The 13,469-nt window shown below is 39.9% G+C and overlaps 2 long non-coding RNA genes across 3 annotated transcripts in view; both read left to right on the forward strand.

The window, feature by feature from the left end:
• Nucleotides 1-2,022, forward strand: part of LOC118162748 — a 9,099-nt gene extending 7,077 nt beyond the window's left edge. The window contains exon 3 of the long non-coding RNA XR_004748603.1: nucleotides 1,973-2,022. This is a non-coding gene — a long non-coding RNA (uncharacterized LOC118162748). The remainder of the gene's footprint in view (nucleotides 1-1,972) is intronic.
• Nucleotides 2,023-2,025: 3 nt separating this feature from the next.
• On the forward strand, nucleotides 2,026-9,813 carry LOC118162749. Of its 2 annotated transcripts, none has more exons than XR_004748604.1 (4): nucleotides 2,026-2,090; nucleotides 3,967-4,118; nucleotides 6,081-6,206; nucleotides 7,795-9,813. It is a non-coding gene; the product is annotated as an uncharacterized LOC118162749 (long non-coding RNA). The 2 variants fall into 2 exon arrangements; XR_004748605.1 differs by having other exon boundaries at nucleotides 9,583-9,813.
• The last annotated feature ends 3,656 nt before the right edge of the window (nucleotides 9,814-13,469 follow it).

Below are 13,469 nucleotides of genomic sequence, written 5' to 3' on the forward strand. Positions count from 1 at the left end.
TCCCTTCCCTTCCCTTCCCTTCCCTTCCCTTCCCTTCCCTTCCCTTCCCTTCTTTCCCCTGTCTTTCAATGCACTATGCCTGTGTGCATAGTCTCCTTGCTAAAGCTTATCTTGTATCCAGTATTCTAAATTTCTGATTCTTGGCTACTTCCAAGCTGGAGAGCAGTCACTCTGCTGACCCCAGCACCTGAGGTGAGATTTCATCCCTTGTCTTCCCTTGCCCTCTTCTCTAAACCCGCATCTCCTTTGCTTAAAATCTTCATGTAGCTTCTCTTCATGATGTTATGGTACCCCCTAACAGCCAGCCTGGAGTTGGGCTCCCAAGAGCTATTCTTGCAGTCCCTTTAACTCTGGAGTCGTACAGTGATCCTACAGCACAGATCTCCCTCTACAGACCCTTCCAGCCTGTCTACACCTTTGCTCCCACTAAGGACAGCCAGTTTCACCCCTGCAATACAGTCTTCTACAGGATGCTCTTACTCCCTCCCTAATTTGTATGATAACTGGCACTAGCCATTTAATCCCCTAAACTACCAAGATCACATGTAAGCATATGGGGAGGGTGCTGCTTATCTGTCTCAGAAAGGTCTGTTTTTGACTCCTCTTAACCTAACCTTATCCCATATCCTAGGTTGTCTGTTCTGCACATAGAATAAAAAAGATTGTGACTCTCCAAAAAAAAAACTGGTTTAGAGGGGACAAATAAACAGTCATGTGTTTTTGAGTGACCCCTGGGATCTATCATGTTCAGGATATGTATTTCCAGTTATTTCTGATTACCCAGTTTGGTAGCTTTCATGTCCTTTCATGCTTTGCCTAAAGGGAAAAGATTATTCAACTATTAGGTCATCTTGTACAACTGCTTTTCTTACTCAAGAGTCCTCTTTTCCAGAAAGGTACTTCAACCAAAATTGTAGCAGAGATTCTTAAAGGATGACATACTCTTGATAAGCTTACAGGCAAAGCCAGTGTGACCCAACACCGTTTCACACATAACAAGAAAAAAGGCAACTTTCTTTTGCAGTTGTATATGTAGCATCTTTATAGATATTTCCTAACAGATTAAATAACAAGGTTTTTTCTCTGCCTTTTCAGTGCTTGCACTCACACAAATATTTTTGTGTCATTACCTTTTGCGGCAACAAGGTACCAACAAAAGACAGTAATACTGAAAAAAAAGTAAATAAAAGTTCATTTAGATATACGGTTTTGCCAAACACATTTCTAATATAGTAAAGATAATTTTTGTCCTGTCTGATATTACCAAAAGCTTAATTCCTGCTCCAGCTTTTAAATTCACAGCAATATCACTTTACCCTGTGATAGCTTTAAGATTCAAACACTGAGAGGAATCTGGAGTTAATGCTTCAGGATTTGGGAGGTATTCAGCAGGAGTCACTCCTCACTTTGTATGGTATCCTCACTTTTGATATGGTATCAAAATGCAATATGTAAACTTGTTTTCATGAGAATTTTCTTGCTGTCCTATTGATTTCAGAGGTTGGGTATGTTGTGTTTGAGTATCCATGATTTGGGGGGCAATATTAGGGCTCAATTTTTTTTTATCTCTTGATAGTTGCTCTAAGGTGGCTGTGCTGTCATGTAACTAGCTGTGCAGAGTGAGGTGCCTGGGAGCACTGCCTATCTCCCTATCTCCTCAGTGGCAGGAGCCCCAGTTATGCCCTGCCACTGAGGTCCAACAGACACAGATGTCCATGCATTCTTCCCCTAGCTCCCCTTTCGCTCCTGTCTACACATTGCCTTCCATGGCAAGATAACCTGGATGCGCACACTGTCTTGTCTTTCACCTAAAAGGCTGATCAATAACCAGTTGCTCTTTGCAGTAAACTTCTTTGCTTACCCAGAAACCAAAAGGCATTTAATTTGTCACCTATGTTTTTGCCTTTGTCCCGAGGATGATTTCATGTGCTGGGTGGTGATCCATCATCTTTGAATCATTCTTTCCTAACAGGTGTCATCATCTGCAGCTCCACCCATCATCTCAGAAGTATCTTTTCCTTGATACAATAGACTTTGTCATACTGCCCCTGACTCTTATATCTTGACAGTAATCCTCATTTTAAATTTTGGTAAGTGATTATCTTGTGTAGTGTTCAGCTGTCTAGTTTCAGTGTATCTTGTTCAAAAAAATTAATCTCTGTTTATCATAAAGCAACACTTAACCTGTATTCTCCTTTGGTTGATTTGCAAGGCCCATGACAGTTCCTTTGGAATGTATGGAGGCAATGCCATTTATGAAACAAAACACTTCCATGAGGAAAATAAACAGTGTACAAAAGGCCATATTTGTTGGTCTAACTCTAGTCATTGCTTTAGAAAGACAACCAGTCAAGTATGAGGAAATGTCACTGCTTGATGAGTTGGCAGGACTTGCATGTTCTTTTACCATTTTTGGCTGCCTATAGATAAGTTAGCTGTGCTGCAGAATGGCTACTGTAGTCTATGACTTTGGGTGGAGTAGCCCAATAACATGAGAGACAGGATTTCCTGCTGGTTAGGGAACTTAGAGGGGGGGGAGTGTCAGAAAAAATATATATAAATATATATATATATATATATATATAAAATTCTACAAACTGGCTTTCACACAAAGCCTCTGTGGCCTTTATAACATAGCCAATACTCTCGACTGTAAGGCAAAGCAGGATGAAAGGAGGTATCCTACGTGAGTACCTGCAGACCTTAATCCAGTAGCATGCATCAACAGCTAGAGCAGCCAATGGTCAATGGTCTTTTCTTTCCTTCTCTCCTCCTCCTGCAGTGAATCCAGAACCATAGCTTGGAGCGTGTAATTGTCAGCGGTTGTATCCACAGCAAGTTACTGAGCACCTTAAATGAAGGGGAAGGAAAATGATATTTACCATTAGAGGTTAATTTGGTATGTATGGTGAACCCTGGGCCTACAGTAAGGGTATACAACTTCATAAATACAGGTTATTTTGGGGTGAGTTGCTCTGCAAGGAATTTTCCCTCAACATTCGGTAGGCTTCATTGTGTAGAAATTGGGTTAGGTGTCCCTGAGCAAGGGACTTGGCAGTGGTCATGTCTCAAGGTGTAATCTAAATCTTAACACATACAGTTCTGTCTTGCAGTGTGGTTCTCTGTTTACTTAGATGTAAACTCCTGCTGTGTTTCCTCAGGATAGGGAGTTTAGGACAGCTCTGCATAGCCAGGACATCCATACTGTAGCTGCCTTCTCAATGGGGATGCTCAAAGGGCTTTTTTCCTCCGTGCCTGCTTGCCTCTTTGCCTAGATGGAGGAACTCAAAATCTTTGAGGTTGTTAGATCTGTTAAATCAGATTGGTTGGCCAGTGGGCTCAAAGATTACTTGAAGGAGACTGACTTAGTTTATGCATACACACAAATACACACACACATGCACTATGTGTGATTACATTAACCTCATTGCCTTAGGAAACTAAGGTACAAGGTGCATGAGATCAGGTTAATAGGAAAAATGGCATTCCTCACACTGACATTGTGGACAGTTAGTTAGGTCTGTTTGTACTACTGGTTGTTCACTGACATCAAGAACAAGTTTTATCAGTAGAGCAAAAGGGGATGAAAGAAACCCACCCTGAAAATGTACATAAGTGACTACCATATTTTTGAAGTGTGGGTAGATTTGTAATACAATATACACATGAAGGTGAACAGAGCAGCATATATACTTTTAGTTATGTTAATTAAAACAAGTAGAATCACTTTTATTCTCCTTGCAGAAATAAAGAACAATATATTTGAGGTTTGTGGTGGGATTGTATTCTTAAACCTACCTAGCTGAGTACTGTACTTGATCTGATGAACAGTAAATCCATCCACAATGTTTTCTTGTGGATGAAAATGAAAAAGAATCCATTTCAACTATTGAAATCCATTTCAACTGTTGAAAACATGACATCAAACTCTGGCCAAGCCAACTCATTCTAAGCATCCCCTTACAGATGATTATAGGCTATGTTTGGCTCTGCTCCTTGTTGCACATGGAACAAGATGCTGTGGCTGATCCTCTAACCTATATGCTGTCGTAGTGGTCACAGAGTGGTTACAAAATTTCCCACGGCTCCAGATCTGTTGTGTGGATGCTGGACAAGTGGTAAGATGCTGTTTCCAGTCCTGAAGTTTAGCCTCATGCCAAGTTTATTTTTGGGTGACTTGTTCTGTAGAGAATTCCTCCCAGGCATTTGATATCCTTCGATGTTGTAGGAATTAGGTTAGGTGTCAACTGAAATACACAGTCCTGTTGCTGTAATTGTAAACTGCTGAACTTAAGTTGCAGACAGGAAGAATCAGCTACATAAATTCATCTTGACTCACAAGGTACTTGGTAGACAGTAGAATAATATTTGATAAGAGCAAGGATGGCAGCACGTAGCTCTGAATTATATCTATATTTCCTTTGAAGTTTAAGTATTGAAAGCACTAAGTCGTTGTGCACACCTGAGTTCATTATATTCTGCTTTCATAAATGTCTGCATTTACCTCTGCAAACTTGAGTAAGATTCTGGTAAGTACAAAATATTGTAAAGTCAGCTTTGCATTCTCATAGTTAATGATTTAATGTCTGTCTTCAGCTTAATGCTGCCACAGATTTGGCAATTCACAAGCAAATATATTTTTTCCCAGCTCCCAGTCATATTATAAGCTCCACAGGTTTATAAAGAGTATTTATTCTGATGGCATCCTCTAATGCAGAGAGTGAGTAGAAACATGCCTAACAGAAGAGATTTGCAACTCTCAAAGACAAATATAGCACAGATAATTTCTGATAGAAGAAAGTTTTACTATATTGTAGGAGAAAATTTGCAAAGGCTAACTGGCAACAGATCACAATTGTATGAAAGCTGCTCTAAACTGTATATGGCAATCTGCTTGGGATTGCTGGAACTGAGCAATGATCCAGGGATTTTCCTTGGAGAACTTTCCTTAGCATGCCCTGCTCTCAGGCCCCTCTAAACCTGGTCTTCACAAAGTAGTAATAAAAAAAAAAGGTATATGGAAATCTCTTCCAACTTGTCCTTGTAGTTGTCCTACAACTAACTGAACTTTAAGGCAAAGTTAGTTCCCACATTCTGGGAAGTAAAGCAGCCTCTGTGTGCAAGATGACCAGGAACACTGAGTGTTGCACTAGAGTGCACTGTTCCTGGAATGAATGACCACAGTCCCTTTCTCTTCCTCCTAAGCAGATTTATTCGTTAGTACCTGGTATTGCAGGCCACAGGCATTCAAAAATGCCTCATATACAAATGATGTGATTAGTTTTAGGAATCATGTCATCTTAATAAATATGGGTGCTGCTTTTCTGCTTTTTGGCAGTGCAAATACAGGTAAACTTTTAAAGGTTTTATTTATTTATTTATTTTTATGAGAGAAAAGGGATTTACTTAATCTATTATTTTTTGCCAGTCATTTCAACATCAATTATTCAAGTTTACCTGCAGAACCAATGAGCATGGCATTCCTTTTTAAAATATGTGGAATGGAGTTCTCTGTTAAATACTGGTAGAGATTTCAAGAAAGATAACATATGACAGGTTTCACACTAGAACAATTATCATCAAAACTATAAATAAGCAAGGACTAAATGAAATACAGCAAGTCCAGTGACCATTTACAGCACAACCCTCATGACATGCACTGGAATTGGACTGACTTCACAAAAGAATTCCAGACGGCAAGATTGAAATCAAATAATTCCCTTGTCAGATGAGAGTATCATAAAAATGCCCTCAGAGAAGAGTTTCAGGACCATGGAGTACTGAACACCTCTGAAAATTTGAAGGTTGCAAGAAATACAGGGAAGTATGGAAGTATGGGAAGTATGGGGGATGCTCTAGAGTTCAAAATGCCTTTAAGGAAACAGCATAGTCAATCAGCAAAAGCTTCATTAGGAGAATTCTGTCATAATATACTATAGACTTGGCAAACAGACCATCTTACATCAAGACATTTTTACCTTCTGAGAATTGCTTATCTCAGTTCAATTATAGTTTTGGACTGAACACAGAATTTTTAAGTTTGTACCATTTGAAAGGATTTTTTTTTAACACACCTACAGCTGGCAGGCACTTCCATGATGTTCAAATCCTGCCAGAGAGAAGAAAGACTCTGTTGACTCCAAGCAGCTGGACACCTCACTTATTTGTCTTTTCTCAAACCAGACTTCCAGAAGAAGCCTCGATAGGTAAGTAACTCTGTCCTCCTGGAGCTGCATAGTCCAGGGCAAGGCCACCAAAGCCCAACTGATATGTCCACCCCACCACAACCTCTTCAGCAAAAAGCCAAAAAAAAAAAAAAAAAAAAAGAATTAAATTCCCTAGATTGGACAAACAGGGCTATCAGCAACTCCTAAGCAAGAACTATGCTGTTCCTGATGCCTAATTCATATGGAAATGCTTGGCTACAAATTATTGGTCTGTGTTGGTATGCAATTTCCTTTTAATCATGTGACCAAGGCTGCTTTTTTTAATTCAGGCCTGGTAATAAACTATAATAATTCACTGAGAGCACTTTTCAGGTAAAGGTCTCAAATACCATGTTTAAAATTTCACAAAACTCTTGTGAGGTAAGAATTAATAACTGGCTTGCATTTTGCTCCAGGAAGGCAAGAGGCCATTCACAAATGTAGGCCTTGGTGTTTTGTCCAGTGTGAATACAAGGTAGCTGGTGTTGAGTTGCACATGTGTATTTTGCCTGCTAGTCACAAGCTTTAGCCATTGGGCTCTCCTGTCTGGAGTGTTTGAGTGCTGCAGTCAAGGTGTAATACAGACTGTAGCACAGTTCTTGCAGACGAGGTAGGCTCTGGCCTCCAGGCAGACTGGCTTTTGTTGTCTTTCTTGAGAATTTTTTTCCATAATTCCCTAGCTAATACCTGGAGGTTATAACAACCTAAGCAGTAAACAGAGTAAAATGCAGAACTCCTAATAATAATGACACTGGACTGAAAAATACCGGCTTTAATCCTTTCTGTGGCCAGTCTCTATATCCAGCATCTATAAAACCTTATTACTGAAGTATTAAAATATAGAAGATGTTGGTCAAGCATTTCTACATACTTAAAGCCATGCTTCTGTAACCCCCTATTCCTCATGGAGTAAACAGCTAGGGAATGGCAAAACTTTCTTATGTGTTTTATGAAGGTAGTAACCCTTGAGTGAGCTGTTTTAAGAGCAAGACAAGTTCTCTTCTGAGATGGTTAGCAGAGGAAGCCTCTGTAGGAAGTTGCTGACCTGCTGCAGATGCTTGTGCTCTTCTACAGTTATCCCATCTCTTGGAGCTTGTTGACTTAGTAGTGGATCTGGTGTCATTTGGGAATGTTTGCTTTGGTTTTGGCAAGTTCAACTCACTTGGCTTCTTGTGAGTTAGTGTGTATGGATCGTCTACTTGTGTTTTTTGTACTGTTTCACCATGTGATTTCTTCTCATACTGCATTAAGCAACTCAAATAGTTATCTATCACATTTGTGCACAGGAATGTTGAGGCAAGCTTTATTTTTTCAAATACAAATACTAATCCATTAATTAAATATTTATATACAATAAATAACAGGAAAATATTTTCTGCCAAGAAGTATATAGTATAAGAGTATTAAAAAGAGTATAAAAAAAATATTAAAACTTTTGTTAAACTTGAACACCACTTTTCTTAAAATCATAGACTATTTATGTTCCTATATACAAAAAGTCAGTCATATTCCTAGAATGTGTTTAATATTTCTGAAGCAGTTTTAACTCTTACAGGATTCTCCTTTCCTTATCTTTTTCTCCATGCAGAGTGATGTGCTCTCTTCAGGCACTGTTCTTGTATGCACAGATTGAGTCATCCATTCAGGGAATAGGAAACATGCACACACTCTGAGTCACTAGACAAATACAGAATGCCAAGCATCAAAAAATGTAGAAGAGTCTTTGCTTAAAAGAACTTTTGGAAATTGAGTATTTCTTAACTGTTACAAACAGTTGTTGAGCAATTCTGACAAATCTGTAAAATTCATCACTGTCTTGAGGATAGGAAAAGGAGCAGTTCCAAGAACAGATGAACTAATGAAACCTAATTTCCTATAAATATCTATTTCATTTTCATGTCTTTACTGTTTGAAGAGGATTAGAAGATTGCTGGAAACTTGCTGCATTGCAGAACACTTCTCTCTGAGGGGACTTTCTGGTATCTAATGAGAATTATTCCAGTCTTTCTCACTGTAGACACATTAGTGGGGTGTCTGCTGAGATAAAATTTGTCAGTACACTCAAAAATTAAGGTGGGTAGACAGGTGGACACAGACCACTACAGTTAGGCTAATCTATATAGTCTCATTCTTCTCAGAAAGCAGGTTAGAAGAGCCTTATATATTTGTTAACTGGCAGTCACCAAACTAGAAGTGGTGCCTGAAGCATTAGTCGTAGCAAGGAGGGAGGTGCTACTCAAAGAGAAACTCAGGGTGATCCTGTAATGCCTAACGTGCTGAAAGACGAAGCAATAAAGTCAGTCAGACAGCGATAAAGTTATTTGACTGCATATGAATATACTCTTAATCTGTAAGACGGCATTACCTAATAAAGTAACAGTTTCATTCAGAGTCAAATGCAGCCTGGTAGCTTGCGGAATAGTTTCCTGCATAAATTCATAAAAACAATGAGAAATTGATCTGACCTGGTTATGCCTGGTACTGTCTGGTTATGGAATGTCCAAAAGCATGGTGAGGTGTTTGTGTTCAGTCACTGATCATTATTTGAGTACTTTTTTTCTTTTTAATTAACTTTTTTATTATTACTATTTTACATAATTGCTATGAATAGCTTCTGAATTCAAGAGGCCATATGAGGTGCAAAGTTATCTTACGCTATTTCTGATCATAAACAGCACTGCTGTTTATGAGATCCTGAGCTCTTGTCTGCGTGACAGTATGGACCAGATAGAGTAAGGAGTCTCTTCCTCTTGGGGTAGAATAACACTCAGCTTCTTACTCTAGTCAGAACACTGCAGGTCGTGTAATTGTAACAGTGCTGTTTAGTGTGTGCTAGTTGGCTTGGCAAGGATGGCAAAGATTTAAAACAACCTGCATAAAATTCAACAGGAACGTGACATGAAATTTGGAGGAAGGGTCTAGAAACTGGTCAGGTTGTAGAGAGGTGGAGCATCACCAGAGCTATTTCTCTTAAAGCAAAGTTTAACTTCATGAGTATGGATCCCTCTTTGTAGATTATCTAGCAAGCAGACTCAGTTGCATACCACATGTGAGATGCTCTAAGGCTTGAAATGGTGAGGTGTATGTCAGATAGTAAAAAGATATTGCTTGTATAAAGATCTCAGTAGAAAGCCAGCTGCAGTGCCATGTACTCATGATATGCTATGCCTGTGAGATATGTCTCTGATGAAATAGTATTAATAATCTGATCTCCTGTGGGAGGACTCTGGGAGTGTGAAAATTACAAAGCATGGAACCGTCTGGAATAAACTTTTCAGATTTCTTGTAAAATTGTACTTAAAGTTGGGGAAATTAATCTTCCCCACAACAGGTTTTCCTTTTGTTTCCTTTCTCCTCCCAAGGCTTTTCATTTCAGCATTTCCAAAGATAGCAATTAAAACTCTGTAGAAGAAGCCAGGCCACTCACTGCTGATGGAAGTGTTGAACAAGACATGCTTCTGGAATCTGGCCACAAGCCACACTGCATTTCGTTTAGCAAGGCTCAGAGTGTTTTCTCGATGCTGTTAATTACACAAGGCCTTGAAAGAAGAGAGCGACTATGTTAAATAAAAATCCAAACTCTCTAGAAACTGGGAACTATTTTCTCTCTCCCTCCACTGTGAATATGAATTCCTCTGTCACTCTCTTCCCTAGAGAATTGCTAGCAGCCCCAAAAGCTCATGAGCATCCTGGGAGGCTGCTGGCCCTGCTGTCAGCCACCCCAAACGGCTCAGCCCAGCAGCAGCAACACCAGCAAACATGGAGCAAAATGGCCTGCCGGTTGCCTGTGCACACATATGCAGATCTGCGCTGCTGTTTGAATGTGCACTGTGCAAATACTGGCAGTACCACCCAGGCTTCATTAGCCTAAGGTGATCGGTACATTTCTGTGCATGGGAGTGTCTGCATTTTATGTATCACTACTACTTGCCTGGGTGTGTATATATTTGTTTGTATGCTTGCCCTGTAATGATACAACCTATCTTGCATGTATATTTTAAAATATTTTATAAAGTGAGTGTAGGTACCATTATCTGTACCACACAGCAGAGGAAACTGAAGCGGAGGGTCGGAGGTTATGCCCTTTGCTGGAGGATGCAGAGCAAGTCATTGGCAGGCTGGGACACCAGATTTCTGGCACGAAGCCTGCAGTCTCCACTAAGCCACATTACTTTCTGTGCTTATTCATTTTAGGAAGCATTATGAATTGTAGATTATCTAACATGCATTTGTTCTGTTGTGTTCAGAAAGCCCCATGGCACTGGAGAGAGGAAATTTTATTTCTTTGCCTAATGACCTTTGCCACTGCTGCTGCTACTGACAGCAAGACTTGAGATCAGCAACAATTCGCATTGACTAAAGTCTGACCTGCAAATAGCAGCTAGCAAGAGCACTTATGCATCCTTTAGCAAATGTTTGATGGAGTGACCTGCCAAGTCCAGCTGCATTCACTTCCAGTGACCATAGCAGGTGGTCAGAGACCCAATTATGACCTGGAATGCTAAACTAGAGTCCTGCAGAGGACCTGATCTAGCAACTAGTCCAGACCTCTGCTTTGCTGCAGGTTTATTTACAGTGATCACTTGCATATATTAATTCTGTAAATTATTAGTTTTGTTTACTATAGTAAAGCTTACTGCAGAGCAGGCTTTTTTGTTGTTTGGCAACTTTCAGGTTTTGAATATGAGTGCACTTTTTCATTCAGAATAAAAATTTTCACCAGATTTTTCAGTGAAAGTTTGAAAGAATCTCTTCTTGGAGTGACAGATACTGTCCATGACACTTTCTTTTAATCTTTAGGCACATTAGTAAAGGAAGTCTAGAAATAAAAATAATTCCTAACCAATAAATTGAAGAATTTAATCTTCAAAATGTCTAAAACAGACCAGGAGGGATATTTTGGATTTGTTCAAAATTTTGGGGAAAACTGAAACAGCATGATGCATTTTCAGTATGGCCTATTCTGCACTTCTCACAGAAAGCTAAAATTTACATGACAAATGTGTCCACCTCCAAAGTAGACTATAAACTGAGAGAACTAACCAAATAAATCACTTTGCAAGAGACAAGTACTTTCCTTTGGTCTTTTTTTAGACTGCAAGCCCCTTAGGGCAGGGATAGTCTTCTTTTTATATCATCTATCAGGCCAACCCACTGCTGAAACTCCAGAAGTAATAGTTTCCACCAGACTTGATTCACATCACAAAATCAGCTTGTGCCCTCTTGTTGACACCTCTGCGTAAATAGGAACTGCACAGATATTTAGACTGGATGTTGTTTCATTTCAAGTGGAGGTAGACAATACTCTGCAGACTGCTGCATTTGCTCATTTAAATAATGTTTTTTATTCCTTTCTCAGCTCTCTTAATCACATTTGAACATCTCACTGTAGGTTGTGAACTGCAAGCAATACATGAAATTAAAGTAGTCAAAGAGCCTGTGTGCTTTTGTGATATATTATGAGTTAATTTCAGCACTCACCTATCTTTAGGCTGTGCAGTGCAAAAAGTTCTGTCACACAAAACATAAGTAAGAAAAATAAGAGAGTTTTTTAATGTGAAGATAAGGTGGACAAGCTTGAAACAAACTCCATTCCTTCTCCTTCCCTCTCTGCCTTTCTGCCACCCCTTCAGTACCACCCCCCCCCAAAAAAAAAAAAAAAAAATCAGTTACAAACATAATTCATGAGGCTATAATCTGATGAGTTTGGTTTGACCTCTTCTTTCGTAGTGGTGCTAGCAGACAGGTTGGACCACTGGGTATAGAGAACAGAGCAGTTTCTGATTTACTATATGCTCTGCTTTTCTACAGTAAAACAATGTACGTCCAGAAGTCCTCAAAGATATAATGCTGTCTATTTTCTTTCTCTGCCATAGCAAACTGTTTTATGAAATCTGCTGCTTGAGATGAAGGAATGTCAAGCAACAAATGTTGATGGTCATAAGTATCCTTGTCTTTTGTGAAACTGTTGGGATCTGTGGCAGTGTGCCTACAGAGGACAGGCTCCTAGTACTGCTTGACGCTGTAATGCCTCTGCACGTGGAAGTACACATGGACAGGTTTGATAAGGAAAGAGAGGAGTGCATTCTTTAAGTAACCTGTCAGTATCTTGTTCCAGCAGTTTGATGGAAAATAAGATGAAGTGTTTGTCCTACAGCCATGTAAATCAAGAGAGTTGTGTTAACTTAGGCAAGCTTTAATACAGACTGAAGCGCTCTGCATGGCTTTCCTTATTTTGCTCATTGTTATGCAGAGTTTCCAAATATCATGCATACATTGTGTGAAGCAGATATTTACATATTCAATATTATTAAGATAGTGCTCCACATTAAAGGCTGGATTCCGAAGCCTTTACTCATGATCAGTAGGTCACTCCTCTGTGAGTAATACCTTGGAGAACAGGGAAGCTCCTAGTGAAATGAAGCACTATTTAACACGGGGTCAAGCTTTAGAGCCTATCCCTATAACATCAGGGACAAATGTTGTCTCTTTCCCTCCTGTACTTCTGTACTACAGATTCTGGCTGGGTCTGCATCTCAAAAGAGTGATTTACACAGCCAACTACAAGAAACATGTGGGTGGCAGCCTGGTATCAGAGCTGAACTGGGGGAACACAACCCATATAACACCCACCTCTCATGGGTATCCCAGAAATCTAGCAGCCCCTAGATGCTTGTCACTCCACAAGTATTTTCTCTGGATTGATGAGCCTGTGGCCCACTCCATGAGCCCAGTGAGAGAGCAGCACCTGAGGGGACAGCAGGGAAATTCACCCCCTTCTATTCAAAACAAGCTCTGGTGGTGGTAGATGAAGGCCATTCCCTCCCCAGAGGAAAGAGAAGAGCTGTACTGTATATGCAAACACCAGAGAAAGTGGGAAAGAGTGCCTAAGGACTTCCACTTTTACTTTCCAGCTTCAGTTCAGGGCAATGGGAGATCAGCTGTACCATGTCAAACAAAAAATATATGTTTCCATGACACTTCTTCTCCCATCACCCCCAGCTCCCAAAAGCAGCTGCAGTGTTAGACCTTTTTGGAGAGAGCAGTTGAACTGGTGTCCTTGTATTTAACAGTCCTCAGTGAATTGGAACGCTCTGATGAATTCATCTTTTTTGCTCATGTCTGTCACGACATACTGTGTTGATGAGCTCCACAGCTAAGCTGGGCACTGAGTGCAAAATCACAGCTTTGATAACATAATGTTGCTCCTGACTGCAGGCTACAGAGCCTGCAGGAGTTGACCCATGACCTCTGCTCTTCTTG

Source organism: Oxyura jamaicensis, chromosome 2 (assembly GCF_011077185.1).
Source record: "Oxyura jamaicensis isolate SHBP4307 breed ruddy duck chromosome 2, BPBGC_Ojam_1.0, whole genome shotgun sequence".
NCBI classification, from domain to species: Eukaryota; Metazoa; Chordata; class Aves; order Anseriformes; family Anatidae; genus Oxyura; species Oxyura jamaicensis.